Below are 9,997 nucleotides of genomic sequence, written 5' to 3' on the forward strand. Positions count from 1 at the left end.
GATCCTGAAGGGCCGGTGGGAAGGGGGGGGTTAACTCGGGAAGGCTGGGGGGGAGTTAAACGCTTTTCAGAAGCGGCTCTCGGCTGCCCGAGCTCGCGTCCTCGGTGTCTCCCTGTTCGTCTGTGACCGGGCGACCCAGCTGCCTGGAGGCGTGAAAACGCCTGAGACAAACTCGCTCTGTGGCCTTCTCCGGGACCGCTGGCCTTGCTTCATTTCCACGGTGACACTGGTTGGCACAATTGTTCTCTTGTTTCACAAGGCTGGGATAATCTCTTTCAAGGAAATACATGCATATTTACTTACATACAACCACAGTGTTTGCGTGCTTGTCAGCCGTTGAGTATATTTAATAACCTAAGTCTGAAATAGTAATTTTAAAAGTCCCTATTAATCTATCACTTACCTCTAGTGGCAGTTGAACTCATTTTTTGCTCTTCTGAATGCCCCAGGCAGCCTGAGCTTGAGCAGATCCCAAACCTCCACCTCTGGAAGTTGCCAATGTCTCTGAAAACTGGAGGTAGGATGCATTTTGCTTTAGTTTAAGCCTATCTGCAGCTGAGCTAGCATAGAATCATAGAATCATAGAATGTTTAGGGTTGGAAGGGACCACTAGTGGTCATCTAGTCCAACCCCCAGCAGGCTGGGCTGCCTTTGTAGTTGATGGAGAACTAGTTAGTACCATCAATGGCATTTGGGATATGACTGGTAGTTGACTTTAGGGTAAGACAAATCACACTCTTAAACTTCCCTATGTTTAGTTTTTCAGGCACCACAAGGAAACTGAAGGCAGACATGCTAAACATGTAGGTACCTAGATTGTAAATACAGGTTTTCAAGTGAATCCGACCTAAAATGTCCCAAGCCCCTACAGGAGCCAATCATAGAATCACTTTGGTTGGAAAAGACCTTTGAGATCATCCATCAGGTGAACTCTGGACAGAATACAAATGCACTGAACACCATCTAAAAATAAGTCCTAGAAACTCTCTTTCTGAACAGTAGTAGAGCATTCCTATCCATCTTTTATAGAAATGCTTGGCCATTGGAGTAGTTGCTAACAAAATGGGAGGGTCAGTGACTTCCTTAGCCCAAGGGGTTCATACCTGAATCTGTCTCTGGGGAGAGTCCTTTAACCGGCAGGCTGGAGGCTGGACAGGACAGCAAATATGCTCTACTCTTTCTACTGAAGCTGGACCAGTATGCAGGAAGGAAGGAAGGAAGAATGATTTCAGTTATTTTATAATTATTGGTCTTGGGATGACTATTGATGCTCTTGCCAGAAAAGGTAGAAATGTGATAATTAAAATTACTGATGACAGAAAGTTGGGAAACATCGATAAAGAGGATGTTCACGGTAACACGCAGGAAAAATTGAATGGTCTTGAGGACTGGGATAGTAAAAATTGAAGGAAATGCATGAGTATTATATTTTCTGGTTAATACACAGAGAAGGGGTGGTATAAATACTGGAAAGGGAAAATGAAAGGGAAAATGGAGCTTTGTAAATTTTATTGTATGGTTGTTAGTAATAGCAGGGAATTGCATTAAATGACCCTTCCAAGAATTTGATCGCAATTATTACTAATTCCTCCTTTGTCTCAACCTTCGTCCGAAGATGTCAAAGTGCTCTAGCCTCTGAGCAAACTTAGGAAGGTGATAGTTATCCATGTTTTTTACACTGGAAAGCTGAGACTGTATTTGAGTTGCCAAATTCACACATTATTCACTGGATGAACAGGCCTAAAAGCAAATAGCTCCTCTCCAGGGCTATATCCTACGCATACAAAATAGTAGCAATATCCACTTTCTGTCGTGCGTAGTATATCCTACTGATTTTATATACAGGTTTAATAAACATTCTTCATTTAGATATCTTTTCAAATGTCCTTGCTTTAATAAATAATTACTAGTCCTGTGTTTTTATAACTTTATCCTCTGCAGGTTCTCTGGGCAACATCAATGTACCAATTCTCTGCATTTTACAGGTGGAAAAACTGTTAAGAGACATGTGGGTGATTTATGGAGGAGGCAGAGTAAAGCTGGAGCAATGGTAGGACTGTGCATCTGAATCTTATATTTCTGCTCAATCTCTTAATAGTTACACTTTTTCATATGGAAAAGAAGTATGCTGTCTGAAGTCCTTGGGAGGTTAACATTGGTTTTAAGGGGATGAAGGCAAGGCCCAAATAATATATCATATAGGTGGTTTGTAGCACTTCCTGAAAAGTCTCTGTTTCAGGTCCTGGTGAGAATTTTTTTGTTGGTTTCTTGTTGCTTTCTTTCATCAGCAAAACACTTGTAAAAACCAAAGCCTTCAGCAATATAATGACTGTGATAAAACACTTGCTGGGAAATCTTTCTCATGTTACAGAACATAATCTTCAGTCAAATATGGAGGAAGTTCCATAAAGGCTGGTGATTCAAGCTCTCAGCTGGGAGAGAGGAGCTGTGTTGATGTCCAATGAAAAGTTACATGATTACCCAAAATGATAGTTTCAGTGGAAACTCATGAGACACGAGTAGGATGATAGTCATGGCTTCTGTAGGGACTACAAAGCATCCAGATTCAAATCTCTGCTCTGTCTCTAGGTGCCGGGTTTTTTCCCCTCCAACTTCAGGGTCTCGTCCAAACTAATTGCCTATGAGAAAGGCACTTCCAGAAGCTCATCCATCCTACCTATTGAGAATACAGTGAATCGTGCTCTGATTACCCATATTTTTCTCAGTTGACTATGGGAAAGCCTAGGTAATTAGCCTAAATCTTTACATAGGTTGACTTTTAAAAGTTGTGACTTGCACCTTTGTCTTTTAAGATTCTTGTTTTCTTCCGATTCTTGAGAACTTGCGCAGAAAAGTAAAATCATTTTCTTGCCTCCTCTGTCTACACAGAGGTGGTTGGTAGGTGGAAAACATCCCCTATAATTTTTTATCAAATGACTAATATTGACCTCAGACATTTGGTTTAATACTAATACTATTATTTGTCCAGTCCATGCCATTATCTCATTTAATTTACAGTGGTTATTAAACTTGTGCTGCATTGGTAGAAACAAAAAGGTAGGAAACTTCATTATAGTGTAGCATGTATTGTCTTTCCTTTTATTAAGTGATGGAGCTGGGGGTAATGGCTCTAAAGAGAACTAGTGCTTTCCGGTGTTTTGGAGCACAGCTGCAGTCAGGCATCTTCAGCTTTTCTGCAGGATGGTAAATATTCATTACAGCAACCAGAGTGATCAGGTTTATGAGAGACAGGTAGCTCTGAACTGCAGGGCTATTTCAAGCTGTGCCAAGGAAATAGAGGGGGATGTGGGAAAAAAGGAGAAAATGGCAAGATATTAAGTATTTTGCAAAAGTACACAATAACACATTGTAAGAGAAATATTTTCTTTTTTTTAATCATTTAAATCAACCTCAGATGAAGTAGTCTTCAACTGCATACATAGGGAGTCTACATAGTACTCTGATGCTGGTGAAGGAAAACTGTGTAGTAAATATCTATTATTTTATACGTAGATGGAAATAAAATGACGATGCCCATCATTACAGTTACAATCTGCTGCAAACCTGATGTTGCAAGTTTTTCTCATGTGGGACTTCTCATATTTAGTCAGTTGGGTCAGCAGCATGGTTTACCTTGAGGGATCAGGTCCTACATTTAACAGTGAATGAGGCCACACAGATGGAGGATGAGTGTTACAGCAATTAGGGGTACAATGGTATGTGCAGCCTCATGGTTATTAGGTACAGACTTGAACAATTAAAGGCACCAAAATGTTAATCATCTTAACATGCACATTTTTGCTTCTCTCTGGATTTAAAAAAAAAAAAAAAGGCAAACCATTATATTAGCATGTCTGGGCAGTGTCTGGAATAGAAGCTGAATGGAAAGTCACCAGTGGAGGTTTTTCTAATTTATTATAAAAAAAAAAAACCTAAACAAAACACAAAGAAATTCTTAAGAAAAGCTCCGAGGGAAATCGGCAAAATTACACAGGATCAGGAAGGAAATTTCAGGTAGAAAATTTGGTGTGGAAAAAACTAATTAGAAGCTGGGGGACCCACTTGATGAGTTGCTGTTATTAACTAAAACCTCCAAAGCAAATGTTAATGTGTTAATTAGAAGCAGAGTAATAACCTAGATTTCCCAGTGGGAAACAAAAAAAACCAAAACAAAAACAAGACTTTTTTTTTTTCTTGATATAACTGGCTAAAAACAAACATGGCAGCAAGGGAGCCCTCCCAGTACCACTTCTTCATTTTATGATGTGTGTTTGCAATGTTGCCACCCTAACGGTAACGTAGACTACCTTACCCGGCCTTCCAGCGTGGTGACTAGGTGGAAGCAGAGGATCAAGAGGTTTATTTTTCTAGAAAAATCAAACAAAATCTCTGTCCTGACTGGTAGCTTTGATTTCTAGAAAGAAAGGAAAGGTCCTACCTTGGCTTAATTGGACTGGTTCCAAGTAAGAAACGGAAATTAAAAGGAAAGAGGAGAGGTTCATTCTGTGTCCGGTTGGTATGAAAGCACAAGAGAGACTCTCAGATGGAGCCCTACTGTGATGGCATGGGAAGTAAAAGTCACGATCTGCCCTAAAGGGCTGTTCTTCACATCAAAGATTCTCTTCTTCTCATTTTATTTTGGCTTCTGTGATAGAAATCAACCTTTTTTTTTTTCCTTTTTTTTTTCCCCCAACCAAACCTCAGACAAACTTGTAGCTGAGCCAAACCAAACAGTATATTCATTCTGTTGAGAGCAAGCAGCATAAAGGGATGAAGTTCTTATGGACATTTGGAAATGCTTGAATTCTTTGAGTTACCTTGTGCAGTTTTCTACCATTTTGATGCCTCAGGCTGTGCTGCACCCTTTTTCTCAGAAAGGTTCAAGAGAGAAGGAAGGTGTTCAGGAGTGTGCGCTATCAGCAGGGCTGGCTTGGGGGACAGCCAGGGTTGGAGCCGCAGCGCTTGCATTCCAGGAGTGCACTTGGTGGCTTTCCCAGTAGAGACACAGCCTTTCATCTCTTCCAGATATGAGCCAACCCACGATCCTTACATTTTCTTTTAGTCAAACTGGTATTGAAAAAAATAGTATTTTTTTTTATTTTGTCCTTATGCACTTCTGGTTCTTTGTAATTAATCAGATCAAGTCAGCTTTTTGCAGGAACCATGACAGTAGCGTCATCACTCTGTTCTCTGTCAAATCCCTCCCCAAAATCCCTTCAGCTGCTTTGGTAAGCTTACACTTTCACTGTAGAGCCCCTTGATGTGTAAAATGTATGCGATGTTTTGATCAAAGGAGTTCTTGTACTTGATGCAAATTTCAACACACTTATAGCAGTCAGATGTGAATGTATAGATCTAATCCTCCTGCTCTCCACAGAGTGACACTGGGCCCATGGGACATCAGTCCAGCTATCAAGGAAGGCAGGGATGATTGGTGAGGAATATTTTAACTTCTTTATCTTATTTTAAGACTGTGTTAACCTTTATCGATTTATGATAAGATTAACTGATGTTCTGAATACCTATCGTCTAAAAGGTTACAATGACCACATTTGGGAAAATTTGTCATCTTTCACATTTTTTTCAACATCGAAGCAAAAAAAAAATCTCCATTTTGCAATCCTTTTACCCACTTTAAATGGCATTTTAGACATCAGAGAATAATTTTCTGTAGATTTATTTTCAAACACAGAACCAAATACATTAAGCAGGGAGGCTATTTTCTGTGGGTATCAATGGTCATTACTGACCAGTCTCATATTGAGTGAACGATTTTTAATGTATGTGAATATTGATTCTTCTAATAGTTATTTTCCAGTCTCTGTTTATTCAACTGTAGTATCTACAAATTTGTTATCAGCCTAATTTTTAATTCTAGGTGGAAGGAGCTCTGATGAGACAGTGTAACCAGTGACCTTGGAATCTGACCCAGAATCACAAAGACTTTGATACTGCTTTGGTTTGGATTTTAGGAGTGGGATGCAGGACTACTACTTGTTCCATATCCTTTTCCTCTGAGTTATAGGGTTCTCTTCATCTTCCCTAAAGTTGTGGCCCTGGAAATTTACTTTTTGTCTCCGCTCTAACAAAAGAGTCGGGGATTTGGGCTCTAATCGCTCCATCGGACCAGGTGTTACTGGCTTTGATAGCTGTGTTGCACTATGGGACATGGTGAAGAAGACACATTCTAGCACTTACTTCTGAGGTGGGGTGAATCTTCCTGTCCTGTATCCTGTTTCAGAGGCAATCCCCTTTGCTTTACATTTTCCTCTTGTTAAAATGAGTTACTTTAAGTTACAGGCAAGATATTGCTGACCTGTATGAATTCCTTTTATGATGGCTGCATAGAGATTCCCTGCTGTCTACATGAAGTCATTACTTGGGAACCACTGAATGAGTCACCTCATAAATTTAAGTCAGCCAGGAGGTAGAAGGCTTCTGTCATTCTTCTAATTTGTTCATCCTGTACTACTTTGAAAGCTGGAATAAAAATGGAATAAAAGAGGATTGTCATTTTCTTGAGTTCAGGTCCTTGCTCTTCAGTTGCCTAATTAAAAATTGATCATTTATTCTCATTTAGGATTCTGCAGAGAAAGGATACTGCTCTTGCACAGTTTTTCAAGACAGCCTCTGCAATGGATAAAATATGGAGCTAATTATCATAGCATATATGTTTAGAAGGCAATGATGCACTGGAAAATACTTTCTTTGCAGGACTCTTGAACTTATGAATATCCTGTTCTTTATCCCTTGGTACACTGGATGACAATCATGGGCGTGTATGCGTTTGCAATATAGAATAAGAGAGATTTTCTGCATTGTCTTCTGTTCCCTGTTACACACACAGTTCTGCCTGCTGGTTTTCTTAGTATAGGCACAAATTTGTGGGTTTTGGAGGTGTTCTGTGGAGTGCCTTTGTATCTGACTACCTCAATAACACACTTGAATTAATTTACTTTGTAGGAAGAATCATAGAATTGTTTAGGTTGGAGAAGACTTTTAAGATCGCCAAGTCCAACCGTTGACCTAACCCTGCCATCCCACCACTAAACCATGTCCCTAAGCACCTCGTCTGCCCAGCTTTTAAATACCCCCAGGGATGGGGACTTGACCCCTTCCCTGGGCAGCCCATTCCAATGCTTGACAGCCTTTTCGATGAAAAAATTTTTCCTAATGTCCAACCTAAACCTGCCCTAGTGCAACTTCAGACCATTTCCCCTCGTCCTATCATCCATTACCAGGGAGAAGAGACTGACCCCCACCTTGCTACAGCCTCCTGTCAGGCAGTTGTAGAGGGCAATAAGGTCTCCCCTCAGCCTCCTCTTCTCCAGGGTAAACAACCCCAGAATATTGCACACACAAAAAAACCCCAAACCATAAGAGAGAAGACCTGTGGTTTGACTTAAACCGGTGTGTTTTGCTTTGTAGGACTCAATGACTTGACTGTGGCACGTGCAGGAGTTAGTTCATACTTTACAATAATCTCTGAAGAACAGACCACATTCCTTCACAATTGTTTTCTTATATGTCCTCATCTTGTCTGCCATTTCAGTTTGATGTAGCAAACACTGAAAACCAGAAATATTTCTCTTGGGTTCCTTTATTCTGAAGACAATTGCTGTAACAGAAAGGTTGCAACCAAATGCATTTCGATTTGCACAAAGATTTTTGCTCTTTGGGGCAATCATAACATTCTTGTATCAAAGTCACTGTTAGCTATGGAAAACTGAATTGACAGCAGCTGAATCATCTATAACACAGCTTTTAATCAGAATTTGTTCTTGAAAATGTTACTCACACCCCCCCCGCACAAAAAAACCTGTAATAGTTTTAATTTTCATTGAACCAGTTTAAAACTTATGACTATTTACCTTTATAACAGAATTATTGCATTTAATGAAGGCTACTTCAGGAACAGCAAGAGAGGAGTATACCAAATTGTGGATTTCTCTTTCTAAAAGAGGCAAACATTTCTTCCTTATGGATGTCTGCCCCTCTAGAAAGTTGGTATGCAGGATGGGAAAGAGCCTTGTAAATCAGACGTGGATTATTTCTTATTATTTATTTAGAAACATATTTTTTGCACATCACAATATTAACTTTGTAAGAGTATTACTTACCTGCATAATACATATACAGGATATTTAACTGTCAAAGAGTTTGCAAGTTAGAAGCAGCAGTGCAGTGTTATTTCTGCTGTGAACTTCATGTAGGGTTTAATGCCATTTAGTGGTTTGATGCCTCCAGTTCTAGTCTGTAAAATAGGTGTAGCAATTTGATAACTATGGGAAGATATTGGGAAGTACAATTAGGAGAGCTTCAGAAAAGAGATTGAAGCTGCCTGAAAATTGAAGACAAAGTGTGTGAGCCAGGGTTTTTTCTCTTTCTTCAAACAGTTGTTGTTTTCCCAACTCTCTTATCTGTATCTTAGAGAAAAAAACCTCCTACGTTTTCAGTGAAGGACTGCAGTTGTGCATAACAGAGAAGCAAAGATTTCCTTACTGTTTTGTTTTGATGCTGCTAGACCAGCTCCTGCGTCAGACTTTTCTTTTTTTAAAATCAGTTTGTGTTAAGCTGGTTATGGTCAGAGCTGCTTTGTTTATTTACCCAGCAGGTGCAACAAGTGTAGAGATTTTTCAAGCATCTGATAGTTATCCCAGTGCTGTCTTTCACTATGATTTAAATCAGATTATTGCAACCAAAATAAGTAATAAATATGTAATAAAAAAAGACTGTTAAGATATTTGAGAGATTTCATGCTTAAAAAGCAAGTTCTTGTCTGTGCAGGCATGTACTGGTCCCTTTGCTGTGAAGAGAGGAGCCCTGCAATTTGTCTGAAAACAGAAACTCACAGATGTTGATGTCAAGAATAGAAATAAAGTTCATCGCTTCTAACCAGGCGCCAGGGAAAATCTTAATATTTGCAGAGAATATTGTTTTCCTTCAGTTCACATCAAAATCATATGTAAGTATTCTGGGAAACATATTTTGGGAATATTTATATGTTGTCATTATTATGTTTTAGTAAGGAAAAAAGGCTCTTTGAGGATATCAAGGTATTCCAGTGACTAGCACGGAAACTCGGAAGCAGCTGCAGAACCACCAGTTGAAATGCCTGGGTAGACAAAGAGTTTGCAGCGTTTCCTCCAGATATTGGCATCTGGGCTACTTGGCACGTAAACCTCTCCTACCCCTCCTATAGCGAGAGGTCTCTTGTAGGCTTTAGTTTTATATGCTTGTCTGTATACTTTAAAGAATGTCAGGCTCTGGTAATCTTTATAATGTTTCAGAAGTGAGAGTTCAAGAATAATTAGAAGCTTTCTAGTACATTGAAAAGCAATTAATTGTCTTTGTGAAGGACCAAATTATACCAGCTGCCATAATATAATATGGTTTGTGCACACACATAATATGCACTTTGCAATAATGTTCTTACACGCATGTGCACATCATTATAGTATGCTGCCAGGAAGGGAAAAACGCATGTGGTAAATGTAAAGAGTGTATGTAACTAGTGCAGAAAGTAGGATTTCACTGTGGTATTATTAGCTCTAAATTAAAACAACAGTACATTTTAGAGAAGTTTCAAATTTAGCATGTTTTAAAATGGCTGATTATACACTAAATAGATTTCTAAAGAATTCCAAAATTTTTAGATAGAAAAAGAGAAACAACTTACTGAAAATCCCTTCAGAGTACCCAGCTTCCAGTTCCATTTTCATTTTGCAGAGCCATGCACAGTTTTACTGAGCTACTTTATAAAGCTGAGACCAACCTTACAAGGATTTTTAAAATTAATTCTGAAGTCTTTGTTGAAGACAAATTGCAGCTAACTTTTTTAGCCATAATCATAGAATCATAGAATTGTTTAGATTGGAGAAGACCTTTAAGATGATCAAGTCCAACCGCTGACCTAACCCTGCCATCCCACCACTAAACCATGCCCCTAAGCACCTCATCTGCCCAGCTTTTAAATACCCCCAGGGATGGGGACTTG

Source organism: Egretta garzetta, unplaced genomic scaffold, assembly GCF_000687185.1.
Source record: "Egretta garzetta isolate BGI_Z169 unplaced genomic scaffold, ASM68718v1 scaffold441, whole genome shotgun sequence".
Classification (NCBI taxonomy): Eukaryota; Metazoa; Chordata; class Aves; order Pelecaniformes; family Ardeidae; genus Egretta; species Egretta garzetta.